We start from the raw sequence: 21,996 nt of genomic DNA on the forward strand, positions 1-21,996 counted from the left end.
GTCCAATATGTCCAGGGCGTGCCCACAGGGAGGGTCTTCTTAGGGTGCCGTCGGCTAGTCAATGTCGGCTGGTGGCCCCCAGGGGAAGGGCATTCTCTGTGTGGGGGCCGGCTTTATGGAATGAGCTGCCAGTGGGACTCCGTCTCCTCCCTGATCTCCGGACCTCTAAGCGCAAGCTCAAGACTTTCTTTTTTCACCAAGCGGGGCTGGCCTGATTGATTTTAGTATGGGGGTTTTAGTGGGTTTTAATAGGGTTTTACTAAGGTTTTAGTTTTGATAAATTTTAGCTAATATTTTAAGTTACAGCGATTGAATCAGTTTTTTAAATTTGATATTTTATTTTAAATTTGTTGGGATTCTTGTTGTTTTATTGGCTGTACACCGCCCTGAGTCTTCGGAGAAGGGCGGTATAAAAATATGAATAAATAAATAAATAAATAAATTTCGCAAGATCTGAAATGGACAGCTAACATCAAAAACGTCATCAAAAAAGGACAACAAAGAATGTTCTTTCTGTGCCAACTCAGAAAGCTCAAACTGCCCAAGGAGCTGCTGATTCAGTTCTACAGAGGAATTATTGAGTCTGTCATCTGCACCTCTATAACTGTCTGGTTTGGTTCTGCAACCCAACAAGACAGACACAGACTTCAGAGGATCATTAGAACTGCAGAAAAAACAATTGCTACCAACCTGCCTTCCATTGAGGACCTGTATACTGCACGAATCAAGAAGTGGGCCGTGAAAATATTTACAGATCCCTCACATCCAGGACATAAACTGTTTCAACTCCTACCCTCAAAACGATGCTATAGAGCACTGCACACCAGAACAATTAAACACAAGAACAGTTTTTTCCCGAACGCCATCACTGTGGTAAACAACTAATTCCCTCAACACTGCCAAACTATTTACTAAATCTGCACTACTATTAATCTTCTCATGGTTCCCATCACCAATCTCCTTCCACTTATGACTGTAACTTTGTTGCTTGTATCCTTATGGTTTATACTGATATTGTTTCCTGATTGCTTATTTGTAGCCTATGACTATCATTGTGTTGTAAGTGTTCTACCTTGATGAAGGTATCTTTTCTTTTATATACACTGATAGCCTATGCACCAAGACAAATTCCTTTGTGTCCAATCATACTTGGCAAATAAAAATTCTGTTCTATTTTATTCTGTAAGGGAGAGGGGTTTGTGGAGAGAGGAGGAGGTTGACTGTGGGGTCCTTGGTGTTCGTTGTTTTCTTGCAGATGTTTCATTACCCAACTATGTAACCTATTCAGAACTAGAAGGGAGTGGGGTTTGTGGAGAGGAGGAGGAGGAGGAGGAGGAGGAGGAGGAAGAGGAAATTGACTGTGGTCCTTGGTGCTCCCAGTGTTACTAGCAGTGATGATGTTAACCAGTTTGCATAATGAAACGTCTCCAAGAAAAAAACCAAGCTCAGAGAGCACCAAGGAACCCTGATATGAACCCTCTTGAAGGCCCTCTACACAGGAGGAAAATCCAAATACTGATCACATAACCCTGAGACACTAAGCCATAGTAAATACATATTGGTTGCCACCCTCCTGAATTGGAAACGTGTGATCATGAGGATCCAGTGGCAGTCATCAGTGTAAGGAACCAGTCATAATAATAATAATAATAGTATCAGAGTTGGAAGGGACCTTGGAGATCTTCTAGTCCAACCCCCTGCCCAGGCAGGAAACCCTATACCATTTCAGACAAATGGCTATCCAACATTTTCTTAAAAATTTCCAGTGTTGGAGCATTCAGAACTTCTGGAGGCAAGTTGTTCCACTTATTGATTGTTCTGACTGTCAGGAAATTTCTCCTTAGTTCTAAGTTGCATCTCTCCTTGATTAGTTTCCACCCATTGCTTCTTGTTCTACCCTCAGGTGCTTTGGAGAATAGTTTGACTCCCTTTTCTTTGTGGCAACCCCTGAGATATTGGAATACTTCTATCATGTCTCCCCTAGTCCTTCTTTTCATTACACTAGGCATACCGAGTTCCTGCAACCGTTCTTCATAAGTTTTAGCCTCCAGTCCCCTAATCATCTTCGTTGCTCTTCTCTGCACTCTTTCTACAGTCTCCACATCCTTTTTACATCGCGGTGACCAAAACTGAATGCAATATTCCAAGTGTGGCCTTACCAAGGCATTATAAAGTGGTATTAACACTTCACGTGATCTTGATTCTATCCCTCTGTTTATGCAGCCCAGAATTGTATTGGCTTTTTTGGCAGCTGCTGCACACTGCTGGCTCATATCTAAATGGTTGTCCACTAGGACTCCAAGATCCCTCTCACAGTTACTACTACTACTACTCATAAGTCATTTGATACCATTGTAACTTGGAACTGTCACTAAATAAATGGTCATACATTGAGGGGTATCTGTATATGATAATGAGCATTATATGTCTGTGAGAATTATACTCATACGTGGCTTCCTTTCATCATGTGCTCCATGTTGACATACTGAGTTATAACTTACAGTTTCTTCAAGCAACTACCTTTCTGCCATAAAGAAGCAACGGATGGAAACGAATCAAGGAGAGAAGCAACCTAGAACTAAGGAGCAATTTCCTGACAGTAAGAACAATTAATCAGTGGAAGAACTTTCCTCCAGAAGTTGTAAATGCTCCAACACTGGAGGTTTTTAAGAAGAGACTGTACAACCATTTGTCTGAAATGGTATAGGGTTTCCTGCCTGAGCAGGGGGTTGGATTAGAAGACCTCTAAATCTCTTCCAACTCTTATTCTATTTTACTGTATGGGAAGAGGGTCAACCTATACTCCAAAGCACCAGAAGGCAGGAGAAGAAACAATGTATGAAAATTAATCAAGGAGAGAAGCTTGAAGAGAAATTTCTAAGGAGAAATTTCCTGACAGTGAGAATAATTAATCAGTGGAATAACTTGCCTCCAGAACTTATGGGTGTGCTCCAACAGAGATAGTTATGTCTAAAAATATTTGGAATATGTGGAAAAGCACCAGAAAGCAAGACAAAAAGCAATGAATGGAAATTAAGCAAGGAGAGAAGCAACGTAGAATAAGGAGAAATTTCCTGATAATTAAAACATTTAACCAATGGAACAGCTTTCCTTAAGAAGTTATGGGTGCTCCATCATTGGAGGTATTTAGGAAGAAACTGGATACCCATTTGTCTGAAATGGTCTAGTTTAGGGTCTCCTGCTTGAGCAGGCAGTTAGACTAGAAAACTTCCAAGGTCCCTTCCAACTCTGTTTTTCTGTTCTGTTCTGTTCTGTTCTGTTCTGTTCTGTTCTGTTCTGTTCTGTTCTGTTCTGTGTCAACTTGCAAAGCATCCCTGGCCTGCTCTCAAGTTGCTGTAGGCAAGGGGGATGGGAAAACTGAAACAGCATGGCAGCCAAAAACAAAAGAACATTCCAGACGTATCTCCCTCAAGGCTGTCTCCCAGGGCTACCCACAGTGGCCGGAGGGGAGTGATCTCTACAACCCGTGGAATTGCTCCGTTGGTGAATGTGATTGATGACACACCCTGGGGGGAGGGGGAAACAGAGTCAGAGCCAGGGTGTGAATTAAGTGAAGTCAGAGTTGCTTCACTTGAAATGTGCAGACATGAAGCTCTTAATAAATGACTGGATTTCTTTTGAAGCTTGGCTCAAGGCTCTTGATTTAATTAGGACATCCCTCGGAACCCTGACATTCTGTTCTGTTCTGTGGACATTGCATCACTGCATCATTTGACTGCTCATTGGAGACCGTCACAATTTTTATTTATTTTCTTTCCTCCATCCTACACATCAGGCTGTAAACTGTGCTTCAGAGACCTTCCGAAAGGGCTCGACCCTCAAATCGACATTCCGCTGGGGAAATAGAGAAAGTTTTTTGAGCAAGGTTTGGCTGGTTAGTTTTGTTTGATGGGAGAATTTGAGAATCCTGATTTCAAATATAACATTTCCTCGTGTGAAACAGCAGGTGGAATTCCTTTCATCTCTTTCTCCCCCTGCCACTTTCACATCCACGGTTGAAACACACAGGTCCTCAGAAGGGAAGGACTGAAATGATTGCTCCCCACCCCGTCCCCAGTTTTTTTCCTCTTTTTTGTGTGTGAGTTTTTTCCCCCCAGGATGGCTCTTAAGACCTCCCAGTTCAAAGTGAAACCTCTGTACAAAAGTGATTTTGTTCCATTCTCAAAACTAAAAAAAGATCTCGCAGCATCCCGGATCTTCCTCTCTTTATTATTTCATGTCCTGTTTTGATGGGTCCGAGTGAGGAAACAAAGACACAGCTTTTCATCCCTACCGTACCGTGGATGAAAAAGTTAAAAACAAGAAACCCCCAAAAAATTTGTCGTTCAAATTTGCTTGTATGGTTTACTGTGAACTGGTAAAGTTTCTGGTGTTTTTTCTAGCTGCAACTCAAACTAATCAAAAGAGGTCTCTTTCATGAGTCGCAATGAATTCATGCTTTTCCAGAGCTCAAAATAGATGGACCCAGTGATGAGATTCAAAATTTTTACTACTGGTTCTGTGGGTGTGGCTTGGTGGGCATGGCCAGGGAGTGTAACAGGCAGCACTCAGCCTCCTGCATCCCCTGGGAGCAAAAACGGGCCGCGGAGGCATGGCACACACCCCATGCCCCGTTTTGGGCCTAGGAGGCCTCCCTTAAGCCACCTGGGAATGAAAATAGGGTGCGTGGGGACTCCTGGAATCGAATCGAATAGAATAGAATTTTTTATTGGCCAAGTGTGATTGGACACACAAGGAATTTGTCTTGGTGCATATGCTCTCAGTGTACATAAAAGAAAAGATACGTTCATCAAGGTACAACATTTACAACACAATTGATGGTCAATATATCAATATAAATCATAAGGATTGCCAGCAACAAGTTACAGTCATACAGTTACAAGTGGAAGGAGATGGGTGATGGGAACGATGAGAAGATTAATAGTAGTGCAGATTCAGTAAATAGTCTGACAGTGTTGAGGGAATTATTTGTTTAGCAGAGTGATGGCCTTCAGGAAAAAACTGTTCTTGTGTCTAGTTGTTCTGGTGTGCAGTGCTCTATAGCGTCGTTTTGAGGTGGGGCCAGCCAGCAATTTAACTACTGGTTCACCTGAACCAGCCTGAACCGGCTGAATCCCACCACTGGATGAATCTGTTTGAAGAAATAAAGTGGGTGGAAACATGTGTGCCTTAATTCGGAAACCAGGGCTAAACCCAAATATTTACATTACAGACACATAGAAACATATGCAGAGACAACCACTCCCCAGAATGGTAAAAGCTTGCATGGTTGGCTGAGGAATTCTAGGAGTTGAAGTCCACATATCTTAAGGTTGCCCACAGTGTTGTGTGGGTGCTCCAACACTGGAGGTTTTTAAGAAGAAACTGGACAACCATTTGTCTGAAATGGTAGGGTGTTGGATTAGAAGACTTCCAAGCTTCGGTCCAACTCTGTTATTCTGTTTTTTTTATTCAGCCATTCAGTAACCCATTCAGCTCCAGCAACCATAGAGTCTGTTCTCAAGAGAAGCCAGACCCTTTGGAATTCTGGGAGTTGAAGTCCACACCTCTGAAAGTGACCACATTTGAGAAACACTGAGTTAAGGAATCAGAACGGTGAATCTTTGAAAGGATCTTGACTTCCAGGATGACTGTGAGAAGCCTATAATCTCGTAGGCTTTAACGAAGATTAGTATCCTTCTCAAGGGATCAAAAATGAACTGCATATTTGCTCTTACGGGCTTGTTTGCTTTATCCACGAGTGCGATGGAAGTCACTGAAAGTTGTGGAGTCATGGACAGAGATACAATGGAGGCTACACACTGCACCGGTCAACAGTTGCATCTTGTCAGCATTGTGTTCTCTAATAGCTCAACTCATTCTTGCAATCGCCGAGATGGAGCCTGTCAATTCAATCTGGTTTCCAGGGTTTTTTTATGGGGTGGTGATGGTTAAAAGAAGGAATGGAAATGGTTGGAAGTCAGAAGCAAGCAACCAAAGCCTGCGAATAACAAAATCAGTGACATGATTATCGATCAGCTACGTTACAAGAATCTCTCCAGATTGCTTGCCTTCCCCCAGGAATGACCAGATAAAGCTTCATAGATCTTGGGGGAAGTCAAGATTCTGCTTTTTGTGGCTGTGTAAGGATTCCAAGCCAGGTCCCTGTTTGACTCCCTCCTACCACTAGCCTACCGCTAGCCTGGCTAGCGGTTCCCCCATACGTAAGAAAAACAGTTACTTTCATCCACATCATCATGGTTTCCACCTAGAATATTTTTAACTGCATCTGTGGATACCTCTGCCTGTTCCCCTTCTAAGCTACTGTACCTAGTTCCAGCCAAGTCTTAGAAAGAAACTGCACATAACTGGGTTTATTAAAGGGCAATGTGCCACAGTGTAAGGCTTGGCAATGTTCCCGCATCCCTTTGCAACAATGGTGTCATTAATCCTACACAGCAAGGCCTCCCTGTGTTAAGGAAATATTTATGGGGTCTTCAGAGATCATAAAAATGAGCCTGGATCAAAATGTGCTTTGCCAGGCAATGCTTGGACAGATTAGGGGACATATGGTTTGGAGAGTTGGATGTTCACATACACAGACCCACTAATAAACTCTCGCTTTTATGTGTCTTCTTTCGGCCATCTATCACATTTCTGCAAAGTAGCAGGAGAGGTCAGCCAAGAAGCTTTAATGCTTTTTTTTTTTTTTTTAAAGTTCCATGGTGTTTCCAGTGTGTCAGGAAGGGAACAAAAAGTCAAGTGCTTTAGAGAAGATGAACTTGGCAAGGAAATCATGATATGCTTGGTATATAGTGATCTGAGGCAAAGACTCATAGAATCCTAGGGCTGGAAGGGACCTTAGAGGTGTTCTAGTCCAACTGCATGCCCAGTTCCCAGATAGGAATCCTTATATAGAATAAGAGAGCTGGGAGGGACCTTGGAGGTTTTATTTATTTATTTTATTTATTTTATTAAATTTTTATACCGCCCTTCTCCCGAAGGACTCAGGGCGGTGTACAGCCAGAATAAAAACAAAATATATACAATTTAAAACAACATTTAAAAAGAGCAAATTTTAAAGGCTGATTATTAAAATTTAGATTTAAAAATTTAAAAATATTAAGAATACCCAATTAAAATTCAACACTAATTATGCCAGTCCCGCTTTAATAAATAAATATGTTTTCTAGTCCAACCACCTGCTTAAGCAGGTAACCCTATACCAGTGATGGCAAACCGTTTCGGCACCAAGTGCACACACATGCGCTCATCAGGGCCATGCTCTGGAAAAGCTGAAATTCTGGGTTCTAGTGAGCATGTACACCCGACGATCAGCTAGCTGGCACTCATACGCAGGCTGGTTTTCGGCACTGCCACACGTGTGAAGGATAGCTGATTGTTGTGCACACGTGCGCACCAGGAACCCGAAAGACTAACAGGCAAGGCTGTGCATGCTGGGCGATATAGCTTCGCATGTCACTTTGGGCATGCATGCCATAGGTTCGCCATCACGGCCCTATACCATTTCAGATAAATGGTTATCCAATCTCTTCTTAAAAACTTCCAGTGTTGGAGCATTTACATTTCTGGAGGCAAGTTGTTCCACTGATTAATTGCTCTCACTGTCAGGAAATTTCTCCTTAGTTCTAGGTTGCTTCACTCCTTGATTAGTTTCCACCCATTGTTTCTTGTCCTGCCCTCAGGTGCTTTGGAGAATAGCTTGACTCCCTCTTCTTTGTGGCAGCCCCTGAGATATTGGAACACTGTTATCATGTCTCCCCTGGTCCTTCTTTTCATTAAACTAGACATACCCAGTTCCTGCAACCATTCTTCATGTGTTTTAGCCTCCAGTCCCTTAATCATCTTTGTTGCTCTTCTCTGCACTCTTTCTAGCATCTCCACATCTTTTTTACATCATAGCAACCAAAACTGGATGCAATATTCCAAGTGTGGTGTTACATATCATCCCAGACTAATGGTTGTCTAATCTTTTCTAAAAACCTTCAGCGGTGGAGCAACCACAACTCCAGAAGGCAAACTGTTCCATTGATTCATCCTTTCTGTCAGGAAATTCCTCCTTATTTCCAGTTTGATGAGCTTCCACCCATTCCTTCTTGTCCTTCCCTTGGGTGCTATGGAGAATAAATGTCCTCAACTGTCATCTTTGGCCCGAATACCCAAAGAGATAGTTGAACATCATCCATGAATATCTGTTGTGGCTCCACCACCCCGGGCCTCGCCCCCTGCCAGAGAGTGACTCAGAGAGTGAGGGGGAAGGGCCGTCAGGGCTCCCTTCTGCAGGGCCAGCTTCCCTGGCTCAGCACCAGAAGCCAGAGGCAGGCCAGGTGGCCTCTGTCTCCTGTATCTCCCCCCACCCAGGAAACACTTCCAGACCCAGCTGAGGACAATCAGTCCTGGTTAGATCCCAGGTTTCGTAGACAAGAGAGGCGGGAACAACAGAAGTAGGGGTGGGACAGGCCTAGAAAGTGCTGAGTCATGGAGCCACACCCCACAGGGTATAAAAGCAGGAGGGGCTGCTATACTACTTTGTGACGAACAAATCAAACTGCCTAGAGAGAACTTGAGCTGAAGTGCTGTTTATTCCTGACTTCCTCGTTGACATGCCGGCATCAAGAAAGATAACAGAAAAACCTTGGCAGACGCTCGCTGGGTTGCTGCCAGAGCTGATAGCTGCCGTGGACTCAATTGCCAGGTAATTGAGTCATTTCTCGTGCCTCCCAGACTGAGGTGGGGGGACAGAACAACATCAAAACAACAGGTACCTTCAGAACAGTTTGGGATATTGGCCAACATTCACTCACTTATTGGCCACCTGGACAAATCATTCATTGATACATTATCTCCCTTGCTTTAAGTACGCATCTGCAGAGGTGTACAATTTTTGGATTAAAAATCACCCTTGTACATTCTTTTGTACATTCTACAAAAAGAGGTTGGTAAAATTAGAATAAAAACATTTATTTCAAATGAAGTTAATATGATTATTCCATATCTATTTATTATTTTTTCCCCTTTGTCATAGTCAAAGGTTTTCTAGAAACTTCCAATTATGGACTCATATTTTAGTAATAGTATTAATGAGGTTGCTTTGGAGTGGTGTGGTGGCCTAGAGTCACAATCAGGAGGCTGTGAATTTGATCCTAGATAGAGGCACATATTTCTCTCTCTAGGCACACTGAGAATATCTCTGCTGAACAAAACTCTGCATTGGTGACAGGAAGGGCATCCGGCCATTAAAACACTCTGCTAGCTCCATTCAGTTGCCCAGACTCCACCCTGCAAGGGATTATGGGATCGTTAAAAAGGAGATAATGATGATTAATGAGATTGGTTAGGCCACATTGACCCATCAAACATTGAAACAAGCTGTTATCAACATAAAATTTTTCCTGTCTCTTTTAACCATTGTTTACAATGTTGAATTTATGTTTATCCTCCAATGCAAAGAGGGATTCTGATCAATTCCACATCTACCAGTGTATCTTCTGACATGACGGAGATGACTCAAAAGGAGGGAATGGCTCCCAGATGCAACAAGAAGCAATGCCTTCCAAAGGTGATCAAGTTGGTGGAGACATCAAAACAGCTTCCCAAAAAAATCTAGATTAAAAGCAAAATGCACTGTCCATTTTTTTGGCCAATTCAAGTTCTCCAAGTACGTTGCAACCTTTCAAGCTGGAGAACTCACAAGGCAAAAGGACACACAAAAATTTCTGAAAAACAGAGGAGATATAAAGTGACATCAGTGTCCGATGCCCAACCTGTTTCAGCGTTTATTTGTAGGCTTGATAAGATATGAAATCCTTGACCTGATTCTTCTTGGCTCTTGGTTCAGCACAGCCTCTGAGAATTTTAAGATAATGTAAATATAAATAAAAGATGCCATGGTCAGTTTACTATGCTTGGAGGCCCCTGAAAGGGTTCCAAGCAAAAGTGAATTCAGCACTCGGAGCCGAAGGTGATATTTTATTAGTAAATATGCCTTTCTTTCTGCGCCAACTCAGGAAGCTCAAACTGCCCAAGGAGCTGCTGATCCAGTTCTACAGAGGAATTATTGAGTCTGTCATTTGCACCTCTATAACTGTCTGGTTCGGTTCTGCAACCCAACAAGAAAGACACAGACTTCAGAGGATAATTAGAACTGCAGAAAAAATAATGGCTACCAACCTGCCTTCCATTGAGGACCTGTATACTGCACGAATCAAGAAGAGGGCCATGAAAATATTTACAGATCCCTCACATCCTGGACATAAACTGTTTCAATTCTTACCCTCAAAACGACGCTATAGAGCACTGCACAACAGAACAACTAGACACAAGAACAGTTTTTTCCCAAAGGCCATCACTCTGCTAAACAAATAATTCCCTCAATACTGTCAAACTATTTACTAAATCTGCATTACTATTAATCTTCTCATAGTTCCCATCACCAATCTCTTTCCACTTATGACTGTATGACTGTAACTTTGTTGCTGGCAATCCTTATGATTTATATTGATATATTGACCATCAATTGTGTTGTAAATGTTGTACCTTGATGAAGATATCTTTTCTTTTCTGTACACTGAGAGCATATGCACCAAGACAAATTCCTTTGTGTCCAATCACACTTGGCCAATAAAAAATCTATTCTATTCTATTCTATTCTATTCTATTCTATTCTATTCTATTCTATTCTATTCTGTGTTTGGACAACAAAGCTCATCTTTCAGAATATGGGCATCGCAGCACTGTGGAAGGAATTAATTCTTTCTTTTCAGTCAGCTGCCAGTCTTCTTAATGCAGAAATATTGGAAAAACAAAAGCAGTGTCTTTTAGGAAATTCAAAATATGTTAAAAAAAGAAGAAAACCCACTGGTTTTGATATGAGCACATTAACAAAAGGTCTCCAAGAACCTTCAATGAAAAATTGGGTTGGTCCCCATTTTTAGAGGGGTTAGCAAAGAATTTCCCAGGAGGAAGACTTCTCTTCAGCATATCCTCCTTATGGAGGATTCTCCCACCCAAAGTAAGATGAGTTCCTTCCCTGTTGAGTTTCTGGAAGTCCCTCAAGAGCTGGTTATCTCATCAGGCCCAAGAAGGGGACCAGGGAGATCTTGAGATGGCTTCATTGCTGTTAACATCTATTTCCTCTTATCCCTTGTGATTTGTTAATTTTTGGAATAATGGTTGCTTTTTATTTTTTTTAAAAAAACCGATTTATTGCTTTTAATCAGTTTGTTGTCAGCTGCCCAGAGATCTCAAAGGAAATGTACCATATACATTGGATGGATGGATGGATGGATGGATGGAGAGATGGATGGATGGAGAGATTGGAGAGATGGATGGATCAACAGATGATAGATAGATAGATAGATAGATAGATAGATAGATAGATAGATAGATGATAGATAGATAGATAGATAGATAGATAGATAGATGATAGATAGATAGATAGATAGATAGATAGATAGATAGATAGATAGATAGATAGATAGAATCATAGAATCATAAAGATAGATAAATGATTGAGACAGAGAATCATATAAACAGATAGAGAGAATCATAAAGATAGATAAATGATTAGTAGATAGATGATAATAGAATAGAATAGAATTTTTTATTGGCCAAGTGTGATTGGACGCACAAGGAGTTTGTCTTGGTGCATATGCTCTCAGTGTACATAAAAGAAAAGATACGTTCATCAAGGTACAACATTTACAACACAATTGATGGTCAGTATATCAATATAAATCATAAGGATTGTCAGCAACAAGTTACAGTCCTACAGTCATAAGTACCTTCATCAAGGTAGAACACTTACAACACTTAATGATAGTCATAGGGTACAAATTTAACACTTAATGATACAACACTTAATGATAGTCATAGGCTATAAATAAGCAATCAGGAAACAATATCAGTATAAATCGTAAGGATACAAGCAACAAAGTTACAGTCATAAGTGGAAGGAGATAGGTGATGGGAACGATGAGAACATTAATAGTAGTGCAGATTCAGTAAATAGTTTGACAGTGTTGAGGGAATTATTTGTTTAGCAGAGTGATGGCCTTCGGGAAAAAACTGTTCTTGTGTCTAGTCGTTCTGGTGTGCAATGCTCTATAGCGTTGTTTTGAGGGTAGGAGTTGAAACAGTTTATGTCCAGGATGTGAACGGTCTGTAAATATTTTCACGGCCTTCTTTTTGATTTGTGCAGTATACAGGTCCTCAATGGAAGGCAGGTTGGTAGCAATTGTTTTTTCTGCAGTTCTAATTATCCTCTGAAGTCTGTGTCTGTCTTGTTGGGTTGCAGAAGCAAACCAGACAGTTATAGAGGTGCAGATGACAGACTCAATAATTCCTCTGTAGAACTGGATCAGCAGCTTCTTGGGCAGTTTGAGCTTTCTGAGCTGGTGCAGAAAGAACATTCTTTGTTATCGTTCTTTGATGATGTTTTTGATGTTAGCTGTCCATTTTAGATCTTGCGAAATGGTAGAACTTAGAAATTTGAAGGTTTTTATTGTCTACTGTTTCTACTGTCTTGTCTAGTATTGTGAGAGGTGGACGTATGGAGAGGTTTCTCCTAAAGTCTACCACCATTTCTATGGCTTTCAGTGTGTTCAGTTCCAGATTGTTCTGGTCACACCACGAGGCTAGTCGTTCAACCTCCTGTCTGTAATACGGATTTATCATTGTCTCGAATGAGACTGATCACTGTTGTGTCATCTGCGAACTTCAGTAGTTTTAACAGTTGGATCGTTAGAGATAAATGATTGAGATAGAGATAATCATAGAATCATATAAACGGATAGATAGATAGGATAGATAGATAGATAGATAGATAGATAGATAGATAGATAGATAGATAGATAGATAGATAGACAGACAGACAGACAGACAAGACAGACGGACGGACGGACAGACAGACAGACAGACAGACAGACAGACAGACGGACAGATAGAATCACAGAATCATAAAGATAGATAAATGATTAGTAAGGTAAAGATAAAGGTTCCCCTCGCACATACATGCTAGTCGTTGCCGACTCTAGGGGGTGGTGCTTATCTCCGTTTCATCTCCGAAGAGCCAGCGCTGTCCGAAGACGTCTCCATGGTCATGTGGCTGGCATGACTCAATGCCAAAGGCGCACGGAACACTTACCTTCCCACCAAGGTGGTCCCTATTTTTTCTACTTGCATTTTTACGTGCTTTCGAAACTGCTAGGTTGGCAGAAGCTGGGACAAGTAACTGACAAGATATACTGACCATCAATTGTGTTGTAAATGTTGTACCTTGATGAACGTATCTTTTCTTTTATGTACACTGAGAGCATATGCACCAAGACAAATTCCTTGTGTGTCCAATCACACTTGGCCAATAAAATTCTATTCTATTCTATTCTATTCTATTCTATTCTATTCTATTCTATTCTATCATAGAGTCATATAAACAGATAGATGGGTGGGTGGATGGATGGATGATTGATTGAGAGATGGATAGAAGAAAGAAGGAGGGAGGGAGGGAGAGACAGAGATAGAGAGATGTGCAAAGATACATTAAATAGGTGGCAATAATTCTGCAAGCTCTTCTTGATGATGTGATGAGTACAAAGCCCAAGCAATTACACACGTGTGTGCGTGAATGCACACACACGTACACACACACCGCACATCTTTATCATCAAACTGTCCAGTGCTGATGTGTTTAATCAAAGCAAAAAATAGAAATCCTCATTAAGTGGTTGACACTTAATTATAGCCCGGGGTGAAACTCCATGATTAGTAATCATTGCATCAGTTTAATCAACAGCTGATAAGGAGAGTTGAATTTTTGTTATTGTCAATGTTCTTCTCATAATGAATAAACATGACCGAGGTTTTCCTTTCATTATTTTTATTGGCGTTCTTAATTGGTTGCCTCCATTGCAGCTGGTTTGTGATAGTGGATGGGAGCTTCTCTCATGGCTAGAAGTCAGAACCTTGGTAGATTCTCCATGCATAGCATTATTAGTATTAAAGGACATGCACTTTGCATGGAGTGGTCAAATTGTGCCAGTTGTTCCCAGGAAGATCAAAGATCGCATGGGTGATGGAATGTCTAACCACTTCACCAATGACTTTCTTTAGGCCTCTTCTCTCTTTAGGAAGGGTGGACCATGAACGTGATAAACCTAGATTTGTTTGGAGCCATTGGGGAGATCTCAGGATGTTTCCTCCTCCTCTTCCCTCTCCCTCTCCCTCTCCTCCTCCTCCTCCTCCTCCTCCCCCTCCTCTCCTCCTCCTCCTCCTCCTCCTCCTCCTCCTCCTCCTCCTCCTTTTCCTCCTCCTTTTTCTCCTCCTCCTCCTCCCCCCCTCCTTCTTTCTCTTCCTCCTCCTCTCCTCCTCCTTCTTCTCCTCCTCCTTCTTTTCCTCCTCCTCCCTCCTCCTCCTTTTCCTCCTCCTCCTCCTTTTCCTTTTCCTCCTCCTCCTCTTCTCCTCCTCCTCCTTCTTTTCCTCCTCCTCCCTCCCCTCCCCCCCCTCCTCCTCCTCCTCCTCCCCCTCCTCCTCCTCCACAGCTTTAATCTACACTTGGCCAATCCTTGCTTCTTAGTTGTTGTTGTTTTTTCCAATTTAGACCTATCTTTTAAAAACATTGCTTCCTCCTTTCCATCGTGACCACCATTCTGGACTCAGAACTGATTTAGACCTTTGCTGCCTGGCTCGGATGAGTGGCAGATCTCAGTGGGGTTGAGGGGGTGTCTCTTGAAGCCCACCCTGATCTTGTTGTTAGCTACCTTGTAAGGTCTGGGAAGTTAATTGTCTGAGCAGCATGCTTGAAATTCAAGCACTTTCTGTTTGGTGAGAAAGGGGAGAGAAGGAACTGAATCACAAGCAGCACTTTTGGTGTTTGTGATGGTAATTAGACCGGCCTGAAAATGATGCTGATAGAAGGAGAGAAAATTCTGACATCCGAGCAAAGGAAATTACAATCTCTTTCAGACGTTGCACTTTCTTATGGGTTATTAATGTGAATTTCTGAATTATACCTGTGACCTCCTTGAGGCGGCCAGCTGGATAGAATTGGTACAGCAGGAGAAAACTGGGTAACTGGAAAACACTAAAACTTCAAAGCGGCCTCTTTTGATTAACCTATGTGCTTTGTTTAAAGCTGCCATATTGAAAGATGAGCTTTCTACATTGCACTAATTCATACAACACAATGCAATGCACACACACACACACACACACACACCTAACTATGAGTTGATTTTACCCATTCAGAAAACTTCATTTGGCAATGCACTACAAACTAGACAGAGCTCCAGGGGCTGTCAAATTCCCATTGTAGTCAATGACATGTAGTCAATTTCTCAATTTCTGCTCAGTGATACCTGAAGCGTTCTGGACTTGCCTCCAGAAGTTGTGGGTGCTCCAACGATAAAGGTTTTTAAGAAGAGATTGGACAAGCATGTCTGAAATGGTAGAGGGTCTCCTGCTTGAGCAGGGTTGTTTTTTTTCTTAAGGTTAACAGGTCAGGAATTTAAAGATGTCCTCTTTCTTTTTAAACTAGGTCTTTGTTGGTATGAAAGGTTCAATTTCCAAACACAGCAATGTTGTACCATTTCTAGCCATACATTTTATATACATGGGGACAGGTAGTCTGATCCCGCTATGTAGGACAGACAAGCAGAAGAATTGGCAGAGTGCATCTGTGAACACCAACTAGCAGTCAGAAGAAACTATGAAACCTCCTTAATCTCACAACACATGGATGGACTCAACTGTAGTTTCCTCCTAGAGCATTCTAGGGCAAGCTAAATCTGGGCTAGAGAATTCCTGGGAGCTTGGCATTCACAAACATCAGCCTTCAACAAACACATAGAGGTAAACAACATTTACACATCATTCTAATGAAATAATAGCAATAGGACTTATATACCACATCATAGTGCTTTATAGCATTCTCTAAGTGGTTTATGGAGCCAGCGTATTACCCACAACAATTTGGGTCCTCATTTTACCAACCCCGGAAGGATGGAAGGCTGAATCAGAAAGCAAAAATATCAGAACACATTCTCTCCAGCAGTCTACACCCAGCTAAGCAGGGATTGACACCAGACAAACAATCAAGCAGGAAATCATACCCTAATCAAAAGAAAGGAAAACCATACTGTCACCAAAATGGGCAAGGTAAACCATTATATGTAAACAGGAAGCAAAGAGAGTGTGGTGGCATGTCAGCTACCCCAGTACCTGGATGAAGCTGTCTATCTAGACCCGTTCCAGTCCGGCTTCCGGCCCGGATACAGTACGGAGACAGCTTTGGTCGCGCTGGTGGATGATCTCTGGAGGGCCAGGGATAGGGGTTACTCCTCTGCCCTGGTCCTATTAGACCTCTCAGCGGCTTTTGATACCATCGACCATGGTATCCTGCTGCGCCGGTTGGAGGGGTTGGGAGTGGGAGGCACCGTTTATCGGTGGTTCTCCTCCTACCTCTCTGATCGGACACAGACGGTGTTGACAGGGGGGCAGAGATCGACTCCAAGGTGCCTCATGTGTGGGGTGCCACAGGGGTCGATTCTCTCACCCCTCCTGTTCAACATCTATATGAAGCCGCTGGGTGAGATCATCAGTGGCTTTGGGGTGAGATACCAACTGTACGCTGATGACACCCAGCTGTACTTTTCCACCCCGGGCCACCCCAGTGAAGCTGTCGAAGTGTTGTCCCGGTGTCTGGAAGCCATACGGGTCTGGATGGGGAGGAACAGGCTCAAACTTAATCCCTCCAAGACGAAGTGGCTGTGGATGCCGGCACCTCGGTACAGTCAGCTGCAGATGCGGCTGTCTGTCGGGGGTGAATCATTGGCCCCGATGGAGAAGGTACGCAACTTGGGCGTGCTCCTGGATGGCCGGTTGTCCTTTGAAGACCATTTGGCGACCGTCTCCAGGAGAGCATTTTATCAGGTTCGCCTGATCCGCCAGTTGCGGCCCTTCCTGGACCGGGATGCCTTATGCACAGTCACTCATGCCCTTGTTACCTCTCGCCTGGACTACTGCAATGCTCTCTACATGGGGCTCCCCTTGAAGAGCACCCGGAGACTTCAGCTAGTTCAGAATGCGGCTGCGCGGGTTATTGAGGGAGCATCTCGGAGCTCCCACATAACACCTATCCTGCGCAGACTGCACTGGCTACCTGTTGCTTTCCGGGTGCGCTTCAAGGTATTGGTTACCACCTTTAAAGCGCTCCATGGCTTAGGACCGGGCTATCTACGGGACCGCCTACTGCCGGCTTCTATCTCCCATCGTCCGCACGCTCCCACAGAGAGGGACTCCTCAGGGTGCCGTCAGCCAAACAGTGTCGACTGGCCCCCAGGGGAGGGCCTTCTCTGTGGGAGCTCCGACCCTGTGGAACGAACTTCCCTCGGACTTCGACAATTACCTGACCTTAGGACCTTTCGCGAACTTAAAACTTATTTATTTCATATGGCTGGACTAGCCTGATTTTTATTTTTATTGGATGGGTTTTAAAATTGTGTTATTTTACAGGGAGTATGTTTTTAACATTTTGGGCATTTAAATTAGTTTTTTAAGGGTTGTTTTAATCTATTGTGTGTATTTATATTTTATCTGCCTGTTCACCGCCCTGAGTCCTTCGGGAGAAGGGCGGTATACAAATTAAAATATTATTATTATTATTATTATTATTATTATTATTATTATTATTATTATTATTATTATTATTATTATTATTATTATTATTATTATTATTATTATTATTATTATTAAACCCCATACTTCCTCATACTGATGATATTCCCTAGTTGGGTAATGAAACATCTGCAAGGAAACCACCAAGCTCAGACAATTCCAAGGACTCCATAGTCTGATTTTCTCCTTCCCTATGGACACAAAAGAAACCTGCATTAGCCTTCCTTAAGAATTACTGTAGATGAGAACCCACCGAGAGACCCCAAGGATGGGTGACTGGGAAGTCCAAACACCACTTCCACTTCAATTTCCCACTATCCTGTCAGCTGAAGAAGCTTCTTGTGTCAGGCCTGGAAGCCATCTTTTTCGCTGGATCTTCAGGCCTGCCACATTTCCAATGGTGGGAAACTGGGAGGGGGGATTGTATGGAGCCAGGGTGATATATAGTCATAATAACATTCCTTTCATAGAGAGTCAAGGCCATCTTGCCCTGCACCTGGAAGGCTGGAACTGGGAGGCATCTCCAGTTGGGACGGTGCTTGGATTGGACCATGTGATGGACATGTGGGTGCTGGGCAGGGACTTGGACAGGGACCCGGAAGCTTTCAGATTCAGGTTTTTCCTAGATGTGCCAATATGACATATCTAATAAAATGAAACTTTGAGGAAACTCAAGCCTTGGAGTTTTATTTCGTTGGGGGTGTTACTTGGAACCCTGACATCTTGGATGAGAAGTGAAACGTCTTCAAACAAAAAAAAAACAAGGAAGTCCAGTTGCCTCTTGAAAAAAGCACCTTTGGGACAGCCATGACCTGGAGGACTGAGAATCTCTATAGACCACTTCCACTTCATGACAAGAAGACTACATGGATGGTGCTTTTCTTGATACAGTCCATTGTCCAGATGGCAGCCATCTAAATCAGCTAAATAGATAACTAAATAAAGAAGAGAGGGTTTAAAGTAAGAATGAAAATTGCTGGTGCAGCTTTCATGATGGCCAGGATAGGGATGACTTCATTTGCAATGCACAGTGTGATCTATGTAGTTTGGGGTAAAGCTGTCTGCATCACACACACACACAGAGTGAATGGGAATTCAAACCCTACATTTGGTCATCAAAAGAAATTATGCACATTAAAAGCATGGCTGCAGAACGAAATGCTTTATTTTTAGCCCAGAATATGAGCTGGTGTTCCAACCAAAGCTCTCTCTGTGTGTGTTTGGTGTGTGTGTGTGTGTTTAAAAGTGGGTTTAAAGGTGCCTACCATTTCACTGGACCATTTTTCCAAAGAGATCCAGGCAAAAGGAAGGAAGGAAGGAAGGAAGGAAGGAAGGAAGGAAGGAAGGAAGGAAGGAGGAAGAGGGAGGAGGAAGAGGAAAGAAAGAAGGAAGGAATATAGGGAGGGAGAGAGGAAGAGAAGGAAGGAAGGAAGGAAAGAAGGAAGGAAGGAAGAAAAAGAAAGAAAGAAAGAAAGAAAGAAAGAAAGAAAGAAAGAAAGAAAGAAAGAAAGAAAGAAAGAAAGAAAGAAAGAAAGAAAGAAAGAAAGAAAGAAAGAAAGAAAGAAAGAAAGAAAGAAAGAGAGAAAGAAAGAAAGAAAGAAAGAAAGGGGAATGTCAGGGTTCCCCGCGCTTAGCGGGTTGCTGTCTGGGGGTCCTGAGTCCCAAGCACCAACCCAATAGCTGGCCAGTCTTACTCAGGGAGGATGGAAGAAAGGGAGGAGGAGGAGGAAGGGGGGGAAGAAGCAAGCAAGGAAGGAATATAGGGAGGGAAGGAGGGAGAGAAGAAGGAAGGATTGTTTTGAGCCTGATAGGACCTCACTTGTGTTCTCCATTACATCAATTTGGCTTCAGGACCTTCACAGGTCTATAAAGCACAGGAAAGCTGAAGGAAGATCATAAGCACAGTCACAGCCTCACTTAGCAACTGCTTTACTTAACAACTAAATCATGGGACCCATGATCATGGGAATGAGGGACCATCTGTATGATTGCAAAAATCAAAGGCCATTCAAAAAGAAGGTTGCAGAAGACAAGGTATCTAGATATCATTGATGAATAGAATAGAATAGAATAGAATAGGGAATGCAATGAGAATGGAGTGGAATAGAATAGAATAGAATAGAATAGAATAGAATAGAATAGAATAGAATAGAATAGAATAGAATAGAATAGAGAATGGAATGAGAGTGGAGTGGAGTGGAATGGAATAGAATAGAATAGAATAGAATAGAATAGAATAGAATAGAATAGAATAGAATAGAATAGAATAGAATAGAATAGAGAATGGAATGAGAGTGGAGTGGAGTGGAGTGGAATAGAATAGAATAGAATAGAATAGAATAGAATAGAATAGAATAGAATAGAATAGAATAGAATAGAATAGAATAGAATAGAGAATGGAATGAGAGTGGAGTGGAGTGGAATGGAATAGAATAGAATAAATAGAATAGAATAGAATAGAATAGGGAATGGAATAGAATAGAATAGAATAGAATTTTTTATTGGCCAAGTGTGATTGGACACACAAGGAATTTGTCTTGGTGCATATGCTCTCAGTGTACATAAAAGAAAAGATACGTTCATCAAGGTACAACATTTACAACACAATTGATGATCAATATAGCAATATAAATCATAAGGATTGCCAGCAACAAGTTATAGTCATACAGTCATAAGTGGAAAGAGATTGGTGATGGGAACTATGAAACGATTAATAGTAGTGCAGATTCAGTAAATAGTCTGACAGTGTTGAGGGAATTATTTGTTTAGCAGAGTGATGGCCTTCGGGAAAAAACTGTTCTTGTGTCTAGTTGTTCTGGTGTGCGAGTGGAGTGGAGTGGAATAGAATAGAATAGAATAGAATAGAATAGAATAGAATAGAATAGAATAGAATAGAATAGAATAGAATAGGGAATGGAATGGAATGGAATGAGAGTGGAGTGGAGTGGAGTGGAGTGGAATGGAATGGAATGGAATAGAATAGAATAGAATAGAATAGAACAGAACAGAATAGGGAATGGGAATAGAATAGAATAGAATAGAGAATGGGAATGGGAATGGAAATAGAATAGAATAGAATAGAATAGAATAGAATAGGGAATGGGAATGGGAATAGAATAGAATAGAATTTTTATTGGCCAACTGTGATTGGACACACAACGAATTTGTCTTGGTGCATATGCTCTCAGTGTACATAAAAGAAAAGATACGTTCATCAAGGTACAACATTTACAACACAATTGATGATCAATATAGCAATATAAATCATAAGGATTGCCAGCAACAAGTTATAGTCATACAGTCATAAGTGGAAAGAGATTGGTGATGGGAACTATGAGACGATTAATAGTAGTGCAGATTCAGTAAATAGTCTGACAGTGTTGAGGGAATTATTTGTTTAGCAGAGTGATGGCCTTCGGGAAAAAACTGTTCTTGTGTCTAGTTGTTCTGGTGTGCGAGTGGAGTGGAGTGGAGTGGAGTGGAATAGAATAGAATAGAATAGAATAGAATAGAATAGAATAGAATAGAATAGAATAGAATAGAATAGGGAATGGAATGGAATGGAATGAGAGTGGAGTGGAGTGGAGTGGAGTGGAATGGAATGGAATGGAATAGAATAGAATAGAATAGAATAGAATAGAATAGAATAGAATAGAATAGAATAGAATAGGGAATGGAATGAGAGTGGAGTGGAATGGAATAGAATAGAATAGAATAGAATAGAATAGAATAGAATAGAATAGAATAGAATAGGGAATGGAATGAGAGTGGAGTGGAGTGGAGTGGAATAACAGAGTTGGAAGGGACCTTGGAAGTCATCTAGTCAAACCCCCTGCATGAGCAGGATACCCCATACAATTCTGGATAAATGGTTGTCCAATCTCTTCTTAAAAGCCCTCAGGGATGGAGCACCCACAACTTCTGAAGGCAGTTGTTCCACTGGTTAATTGTCCTCACCATTAGGAAATCCTTAGTTCTAGGTTGCTTCTCTCCTCGATTAGTTTCCATCCGTTGCTTCTTCTCCAGGTGCATTGGTCAATAGGTTGACCCCCTCTTCTTCTTTGCGGCAGCTCAAATATTGGAAGACTGCTATCACGTCCTCCCCTAGTCCTTCTTCTCACTAGACTAGATACGATGAGTTTACAAGAACTCCAAGAAGCCATTGTTCCTGGGGAATTCTGGTGAGAGATGATGTTCATTGGGCCACTGGGAATTGAAAGTGACTGAACCTCAACAAACGATCACCTGTCTTTGGAATTTCTAATGCATCCAATAAAAATGGTAAAGATGCTAGTCTAGGCTGCT

The 21,996-nt window shown here is 42.0% G+C and overlaps 1 protein-coding gene across 1 annotated transcript in view; it reads left to right on the forward strand.

Moving 5' to 3' along the window:
* TMEM132C (transmembrane protein 132C) overlaps positions 1–21,996 on the forward strand; it is a 175,364-nt gene that overhangs the window by 71,034 nt on the left and 82,334 nt on the right. The window lies entirely within an intron of this gene.

This window comes from Ahaetulla prasina, chromosome 15, assembly GCF_028640845.1.
Source record: "Ahaetulla prasina isolate Xishuangbanna chromosome 15, ASM2864084v1, whole genome shotgun sequence".
Classification (NCBI taxonomy): domain Eukaryota; kingdom Metazoa; phylum Chordata; class Lepidosauria; order Squamata; family Colubridae; genus Ahaetulla; species Ahaetulla prasina.